We start from the raw sequence: 9,559 nt of genomic DNA, 5'->3' as shown, positions 1-9,559 counted from the left end.
TCAAGACACAGAAGAAAGCCTGCTGGGATTTTGACTGAATTGCAATCTATAGCTCAATTTGGGAGAAATACATTTTAACAATATTGGTCTTCTAATTCATGACCATAGGATCTCTCCGCATTTATTTAGGTTTTTTTTCCTTATCAGTTTTATAGTTACTAACATGTAAGACTTGCATATACAGTTGATCCTTGAGCAATGTAGGGGATAGGGGTGCCAACCTCTCACATAGTCAAAAGTCCATGTATAACTTTTGAATCCCCCCAAATTTAGCTATTAATAGCCTACTGTTGACTGGAAACCTTAGTAATAACATAAGCAGTCAATTTCCACATGTTTGATATGCCATATGTATTAAATACTGTATCTTATAATAAACTAGAGAAAAGAAAATGTTAAGAAAATCATAAGGAAGATAAAATACATTTATAGTAGTTACTTATTGAAAAAGTTCTGCATATAAGTGGACCTGTGCAGCTTAAAACCATGTTGCCCAAGGGTCAATTGTATTTTGCTAAATTTATTGCAATGCACTTTATGTTTTCTTGATGCTATTATAAATAATTCTGTCGTACTTAATTCAATTTTCAATTATTCATCACTCATTTATATACAATTCATTCTTGTACATTACTCTTATATCTGAGAAACTGTTGTAGGATATGTAAAGGCTGGTTACATGGGGTTGGGTGAATGAGAAGAAGAAGGAATATCTGATGCAAAGGTACTGAGACATGAACAAGATAAGGCAGGCAGGACAGCAACCCTAAAACATTTTATATTAATCCAAGTGTCAGTAGCAAAGCAGGAGGTGGCAGGAGGTGACAATGAAAAGGGTGAATTATAGAGGGCATTTAAGCTAAGGAGTTAAGAGGTTTGGAGTTCATTCTATAAAGAGTGGGTAAGCCACTGACATGTTTTAAACCATCAAGTTTCATAACAGGTTGTCTTTTAGAGAGAATGCAATGATAACTATGAAGAGAATAGATTTGCCTGGGGGAGACAGGAGAGTGATGAGAAAGTATGTGAGGCAGGGGGATTGGTTAGGGCGCTGTTAAAATAATTCAGGACATAAGATGATAAGCCAGAAACTAAGAGGACAAGGGCTGTGAAATAGGAGATTGCTGATACATTTGAGATTGAATCCGGTTTTGGTATCTCGGCACTCAGCTGCCAATCTCTCCTTCTTGCCCAAGAAGACCCCATCCACAATGCACCATAATGCCAAGTCTCTCTAAGCCCAGACATTTTCATAATTCTCTGTGCTATGCTGTCTGTAATTTACTTTTAAATATTTTAGCATATGCACATATGGTGGGTACATTTGTTCTAACTCAAATCTGAGGGATGGTTAATTATCATTTAAAGAGCCCTAATCAGAAATAAACTTTGCAAGGGGGTTAGCATTTGAGGTCAGCTTTCCAATTATATCTGTGTAAATATGCACTGAGGGAGAGGTGGTTAACATCAAGGAATCAGAAATATAGTTTCACTGGTGAAATTTAGACTAGACATCCTCACACTAGCTTGATTTAGGAACAACAATCTAATGAGTTGGTCGCCTAACTTTCTTTGAAGAACGTTCAAGGCCTAGGCTTCCCTTTGGATTTGTATTCCATCACTTAACAAGGGATTCTGATCCAAAAGAAGCCTAGTGGATTCTCCTGCTACTAACATGCTGTTACATCTGTTTTAAGTGAATCTTTCATGCAAAGCACTTGTCAAGTACTTAAAGATTAGAGAGTAAGGAGTGGCTTTAACAAAAAAGGTATGACTATTGTCCTGTCTGCTAAGACAGACTTGCCTGAAAGGCTGAATTCCACCTGCTTTCATCATACACCAGCTCTGGGCAGTGAGGTTGGAGAAAAGGGTCCTAAGGTTCTCACTCACTTCCTCATTTGGTGTCTGTAATCTAAATCCAATTGCTTTTGATCAGCATTTTGGCAACACTTCCATTCCTTTCAGAAACTTCCAAACTCCCAATGTTGTCCCCACTAAACTCTGCTCACATAGTTTGTTACCCTGGATGGTTATTCCTGGGGCGGAGCTTTCTGGTCCTCTCAGTCCCCAGGCAATCCCTCTCCAACTTGTGTCTTATCTCCTCAGGGCACCTTGTGCTCTCCAAATATTATAGCTATCAGTGTAGCTGCTTTTGGTTCTCAGATTATTCCATATGTGATCTCCCCAACTGGGAGACAAACTCTTAGAGGATATGGATCCCCTGTCCCTTCCTCCTTTTCATATTTATATACTTTGGTTAGGCACTACCTTTGGCACTGGTGAACAAGGCAAACAGCTTCTGGCCTAAGACAACATTCAGTTTAGTCAGTGAGACAAACAAGAAAATGGGTAATTTCGAGAGACCACGATAAGGGCTAGGAATTCACTTATTAACTTATTCATTTGCTTGCCCTGCTCATTTCACAAATGTAAATTGAGCTAATCCAACATTGACCACTGGAGAACACTGCTCAAGAAAGAGCCTGACTTCATTGACTCATAGTCTATGAAAGAGGAGGTACCAGAGAGGATTGCTAAAGGTGGGTCAACTAACCCACACTCAGAAGGGGAGAAGGAAGTTGAATCCAGAAGGAAAGGCAATTCTAAGGTAAGGCTGATAACCACTGGCTAGTTGGTGCTGAGTGGTGCTTTAAATTGCTGGGAATCATCTGCTCCCTTTTCCCACCACAAATCTCTAATCCAGATTTTCTTCCTGGAGAAAAATAAAATCAAGAAATACTACACAATATTTGCACATGTGTCATGTGTGCACTGAGGTGCATCTCAATTTAGACCAAGCTAAATTTCTCCCAAGAAGCAACTCCTGAGGTGGAAATCCCCAGATTGTGGAAGGGGAAATCCACTTTTTCCCTTCAATAGCTGGGTGTTGTTTTTCTCCTGGACCCTGCTAAGAAGCCCTAAATTAAATTTGTATTTAACTCACAGGGATCTCTTTCTTCTTGAAGTAAATAATAGCCTACTTGATGAAATAGGTTTCTCAATGGGAACAAATACAGCAAAATGTAGTAAAACCAGTGGATTCACCCCTTAATTCTTTATCTCTATTTCAGAGCTAAATGGCACCAGGCTCCCTCACTGAACAAAGCCTGCATTTAGGCCACAGTTCTGGAGCTCTGTTTGGCCCAGCTTCTTCTCTGTGTCACAGGGTCTAGGGTGTTCCCAGCTACCCCAATTCCCTCCTCCATAAGCTCCACTGTGTGAGGATGAATCAGCAGAATTTTGTCAATGTTTGAGGAGGAAGGGACCTCCCATGGTCCCTCTGTATTATGGTTGAGGAAGTGTGAACTCATTTTTTCCAGTTGGCAGACTCTCCAGTTTGCCCAAAAATTGCCTTTCTGTGGTATGCAAAAGCTCAGTCCCAACATGACTTGATCTGAGTGTTAAAAAAAAAAAAAAATCAACTGAGTAAATTTGAAGACCTAATTGACTTTATTGAATGATCCATAAATTGGGCAGCATCCCATCTAGCCAATAGAAAGGAGATCTAAAAGCTGTAGAAAGGAAAAGTTTTTAAAGGCAGAAAGGAGGCAGGAAAGATTTATTGGAGTGCATGGTTTCAGGCATCTTCCTGAGGGGGGTGAAAAGGGTGTATTTGGTCAATTTCCTGTCTAATGCTAACCAGATAATTCTGGATTAATTGGTTAAAGATTACATTCCTGGAGAGGCTGAACCTGCAATTTGCTTTGTAAAGCTTAGCATAAGTAACTCCATTTGGGGCCTGTAGTCTCTCTTTAAACAACTCCCTCTTGACTAGATTCTCAGCTAATCAGTCTCCCTCTTGACTAGATTCTCAGCTAAACTGAAAGATATGAAAAAATTTAAGGCATTAATAGCACTCCCTGAACAGACGTTCTCAGTATTTTTAAAAAATATTTTGTGTGGTACACACAGGTCATGACTTTTTGCTATTATTCTTTTGTTTTGTTTTCCTTAATCCCTGTGATATTCACAGGCCATGACTTCAGGTTCACAATTTTTTAGGTTGATCATTCTTTTCATTCCTTTTCTGATATTCCAGTCTTAGGGAGATCATTTGCTTGGTGGTTAGTAACTGTGAACATGTATTGAAAACCTTTGAGAGAATACAACGTCCTAAGGAGACTACCGTGATTATTATAAGTAGAATAATTTCCAATGTTTGCACTACCCTTTGGAGACATGGTCCACATTACCCAAAACAATCAAAATCAAATCAGTCAAAAAGAGATCACCCTGAAGGAGTCACCTTTTTAAACCAAATGGCTTGCTCAGTAATCTTATGTAACTGAGTTTCAATTCTCCACAAGTGTTAAACCAGGTGCAGTAAGTGGTGTTAACCACACCACAGACATTTCCTTGCTCAGCTAAGAGATAACTAAGGACTGCTGTTGCCAACAACTTTGGCCAGAGTCTATGAATTTTTGTTGGGCAGCTATTGTTTTAGCAATGGATTCCCAACACTTTCAAGAGTTAGAAAAGGAAAGGTCCTAGATGGTGACATAGAAAGACCATGAACTTACATTCTTCACAGACATATCAAATCTATAGCTATTTATAGAGCCATTCTTCCTGAAGAACTGAGGGCTGACTGAACAGCACCTGTACAACAAAAGAATAGAGATCACATAAAGAATGGCAAAAGAGACAGAGACACAGTAACAAACACCACACTCAGGTCTCTTACCCCATGTGGCAAACTGCAGTGGGGACGGATAGACCTGAGGGACTGTGAGCAGATTTCTCTGCTCTGAGACACAGAAAAATTGCCACGGGTTAAAATATCAACTAGAATATGGATAAAACTGTGCCAAACAGCAGGGAGCTCTCTCTGGGTTGGAGGGGCTGGCAAGCATCATGGTTTATGGTCCCCCTCTATCTTGAAAGTGAAGATAAGATGAGGGTCCTGGCATCCTAGCCAGTCTACCATCTGAGCAAACCCCAGGCCCTTAGCCCACTTCAACCCCATTGATCCCCCATCCCAGTGGCCCCAGAGCAGCACACACCAAGACACCTATGATCAGCCCCCACTAAAGCACTAGCCTTCTTGCTGAAGTGACACAGGTGGAAAGAGCCCTGAAACACTCCAGGCCTGTACCACTTTGACTCTGTACAACTTGTTAGAGGATACTTTACAGGCAGAGTGCCCAGGGGATATCCTAGTTTCACTTGTTTTGGCTCCAGATGACTTGTCAGATGACCCCATGAACAGAGCATCCCAGGATTCCCCAGGCCCATGACCACCTTGGCTCTTTGGGCACCCCTGCATGGAGTGCCCCAGGACACCCTGGCTTATGCCCACCTCAGCTTCAGGTGTCCTACCAAAGTGCCCTCTGCACAGACAGCCCCCGGACTACTCCCAGCCCATGCTGGCCACAGCTCCAGTTAGCCAGTCAAAATCACCAGGCATACACAGTCTATACAGGGGACAGATGAATATGATCCAAATGAAAGAACAAGACAAAGCCTCAGAAAAAGAATTAAATAAAATGGAATTAAGTAATGTACCTGATATAGAGATCAAAGTAATGGTCATAACGATGCAACTGGACTAGAGAAAGGAGTGGAAGAACTCAGTGAGAATTTCAACAAAGAGAAAATATAAAAAAGAATCAATTAGAGTTGCAGAATACAATACCAAAATGAAAAATACACTAGAGGGAATCAACGATAGATTAGAGAATGCAGAAAAACAGATCAGTGATCTGGAAGATAGGAAAATGGAATGCTAAACAGCAAAAATAAAAATGAATTTAAAAATGCGGATAGGCTAAGATTTATCTTGGACAACATCAAGCAAACATTTGAATTATAGGGCTTCCAGGAGGAAAATAGAGAAAGGAGTAGAGAATTTATTTTAAGAAATAATAGTTGAAATGTCCTAAACTGGGGAAAGAAGCAGACATCTAGGTTTAGAAAGTACAGAGTTCCACATAAGATGAACTAAAGGAAGGCCATACTACAACACAATATAATTAAAATGTCACAGATTAAAGATAAACAGAACATTTTAACACCAGCAAGACAAAGGAACTGCTTATGTACAACCCCATAAGGCTATTAGCTTATTTTCAGGAGAAACATTACAGGCCAGAAGGGAGTGTCATCATGCATTCAAAGTGCTGAAAGAAAAAGAAAAACCTACATTGAGGAATACTCTATCTGGCAAGTTTATCAATCAGAATAGAAGGAAAGGTAAAGTGTTACCTAGACAAACAAAACATAAAGCAGTTTGTCACCACTAAACCAGTCTTACAAGCAATGTTAAAGGGACTTCTTTAAGTGGAAAAGAAAATAATTAGAAGTGAGAAAATTATAAAAGGAAAAAAAATATCATGAATAAAAGCAAACATACAGTAAAGGCAGTAGAACAATCACTTATGAAGCAACTTAGAAGGTTAAAAGACAAAAATAATTTAAAAATTGTATCTAAAATTTACTTAAGAGAACTCATACAATAAAATGATCTAAAATATGACAACATATAATGAAGTGTGGAGGGGGTAAAAATGAAGTTCTTTTAGAATGTGTTTAAATTTAAGTGACCATTGGGATGTCTGGGTGGCTCAGCGGTTGAGCATCTGCCTTTGGCTCAGGGTGTGATCCTGGAGTCCCAGGATCAAGTCCCACATCAGGCTTCCTGCATGGAGCCTGCTTCTTCCTCTGCCTATGTCTCGATCTCTCTCTGTGTGTCTGTCATGAATAAGTAAATAAAATCCTTAAAAAAACAATTTAAGTGACCATTAACTTAATATAGGCTGCTCTTAATTTAGTATGTTATAAATGAACCTCATGGTAAGCACAAATCAAAAACCTATATTACATATACAAAAAATAAAGAGAAAGAAAATCAAGTATAACACTAAAGAAAGTCACCAGTCACAAGGAAAAAGAACAAGAAGAGAAGAAAGGTACAGAGAACTATGAAAAATAACCAGAAAACAATTAGCAAAATGGCAATAAGTATATAACTATCAATGATTACTTTAAATGTAAATGGTCTGAATGCTCCAATCAAAAGACTTAGGGTAACAGAATGGATATAAAAACCAGACCCATCTATATGTTGCCTATAAGAAACTCACTTTAGACCTAAAGACACACACAGATATTGAAGAGATAGAAAAATATATTCCATGCAAATAGAACAGAAAAATATATTCCATGCAAATAGGAAAATATATTCCATGCAAATAGAACAAAAAAAATATTCCATGCAAATAGAACAGAAAGCCAGAGAAGCAATACTTACTTACATCAAAGTAGACAAAGATAACAAGAGACAAAAAAGGGCATTACATAATGATAAATGGATCAATCCAACAAGAAGATATAATAATTGTAACTGTATGTCCAACATCAAAGCACCCAAATGCATTAGCAAATATTAGCAGACATATAGAAATTAAAAATACAATAATAGACTTTAATACCCTACTTACATCAATGGAGAGATTATCCAGTCAGAACATCAATAAGGAAACAGTGGCTTTAAATGGCATATTAGACTGGATGGATTTAACAGATATATATACATTCCACCCAAAAAAAAAAAACAGAATACACATTATTTTCAAGGGCACACAGAACATTCTCCCGTATCAATCACATGTTAGGTCACAAAACAAAGCTCAATACATTTAAGAATACTGAAATAAAATTAAGTATCTTTACCAACAACAATGGTATGAAACTAGAAATCAATTAAAAGAAAAAACTGGAAGAAACACAAACATGTGGAGGCTAAACAGCATGCAACTAAACAACTAATGGTCAATGAAGAAATTAAAGAGAAAAAAAATACGTGGAGATAAAAGAAAATAAAACACAATGACAAAATCTTTGGGACACACAAAAAACAGTTCTAAGAGGGAAATTTATAGTGATACAGGCCTACTTCAAGAAATAAGAAAAACCCAAATAAACAATCTAAACTTGGGATCCCTGGGTGGTGCAGCGGTTTAGCGCCTGCCTTTGGCCCAGGGCGCGATCCTGGAGACCCGGGATCGAATCCTACGTCGGGCTCCCGGTGCATGGAGCCTGCTTCTCCCTCTGCCTATGTCTCTGCGCCTCTCTCTCTCTCTCTGTGACTATCATAAATGAAAAAAAAACTTAAAAAAAAAATCTAAACTTACACTTAAAAGAACTAGAAGAACAAACCCCAAAGTTAATAGGGAAAAAAAGGAAATAATAAAGATGAGAGTGGAAATAAGTAAAATAGACACTAAAAAAAAAAAAAAAATAGAAAAGATCAACAAAATCAGGGAGCCCCGGTGGCGCAGCGGTTTAGTGCTGCCTGCAGCCCGGGGCGTGATCCTGGAGACCCTGGATAGAGTCCCACGTCAGGCTCTCTGCATGGAGCCTGCTTCTCCCTCTGCTTGTGTCTCTGCCTCTCTCTCTCATTCTGTGTGTGTCTCTATGAATAAATAAATAAAATCTTAAAAAAAAAAAGATCAACAAAAAAAAGAGCTGGCTTTTTAAAAATTAAACAAAATGAGTACACCTTTGGCTAGACCTACCAAGAAAAAGAGAGGACACAAATAAAATCAGAAATGAAAGAGAAGTCACAACCGACACCACATAAACACAAAGGATTTTAAGAGAATATTAGGAAAAATTATAAACCAAAAAAGTAGACAATCTAGAAGAAGGGATAAATTCCTAGAAACATACAATCTTCCATAACTGAATCAGGAGGAAATAGAAAATTTGAAAAGACTGATTACTAGTAACAAAATTGGATCAGCAATCAAAAAACTCCCAACAGGGATGCCTGGGTGGCTCAATGGTTGAACCTTTGCCTTTGGCTCAGGTCATGATCCCAGGGTCCTGGGATTGAGTCCTGCATCAGACTCCCTGCAGGGAGCCTGCTTCTCCCTCTGCCTATGTCTCTGCCTCTCTCTCTATCTCTCATGAATAAATAAAATCTTAAAAAAAAAAAAAAAAAAAAAAAAAAAAAAAAAAAAAAACCTCCCAACAAACAAAAGTCTAGGACCAGATGGACTCACAGATAAACTCTACCAAAAAAAGAGTTAATACCTTTTCTCCCTCAAACAATTCCAAAAAATAGAAGAGAAAGTTTCCAAATACATTCTACAAGTCTAGCATCATCTTGATACCAAAACCAGACAGAAACATTACAAAAAAAGAGAACAGGCCAAAAGATGAACATAATTGCAAAAATCCTCAACAAAATATTAGCAAACTGGGTCTAACAATACATTGAAAGAATCATTCATCATCATCAAGAATTTATCCTGGGTTGTAAAGATGGATCAGTGTTTGCAAATCAATCAATATGATATACCATTTAACAAAATGAAGGCTAAATGGAAGGCTCATTTTATCATCTCAGTAGATGCAGGAAAAGCATTTGACAAAACTCAACATTTTTTCATGACAACAATTCTCAAAAAAGTGAGTTTAGAGAGAACATACTACAAAATAATAAAGGCCATATATAACAAAATCACGGCTAACATACACAATGATGAAAAACTGAAAGCTCTTCCTATAAGATTAGAAACAACAAAGACTTCAGTGCTCACCACTTCTATTCAAC

The sequence above is a fragment of the Canis lupus genome, chromosome 18, assembly GCF_011100685.1.
Source record: "Canis lupus familiaris isolate Mischka breed German Shepherd chromosome 18, alternate assembly UU_Cfam_GSD_1.0, whole genome shotgun sequence".
Taxonomy (NCBI): Eukaryota; Metazoa; Chordata; class Mammalia; order Carnivora; family Canidae; genus Canis; species Canis lupus.
The sequence above is the reverse complement of the archived record's forward strand: the minus strand, read 5'-3'. Positions refer to the sequence as shown.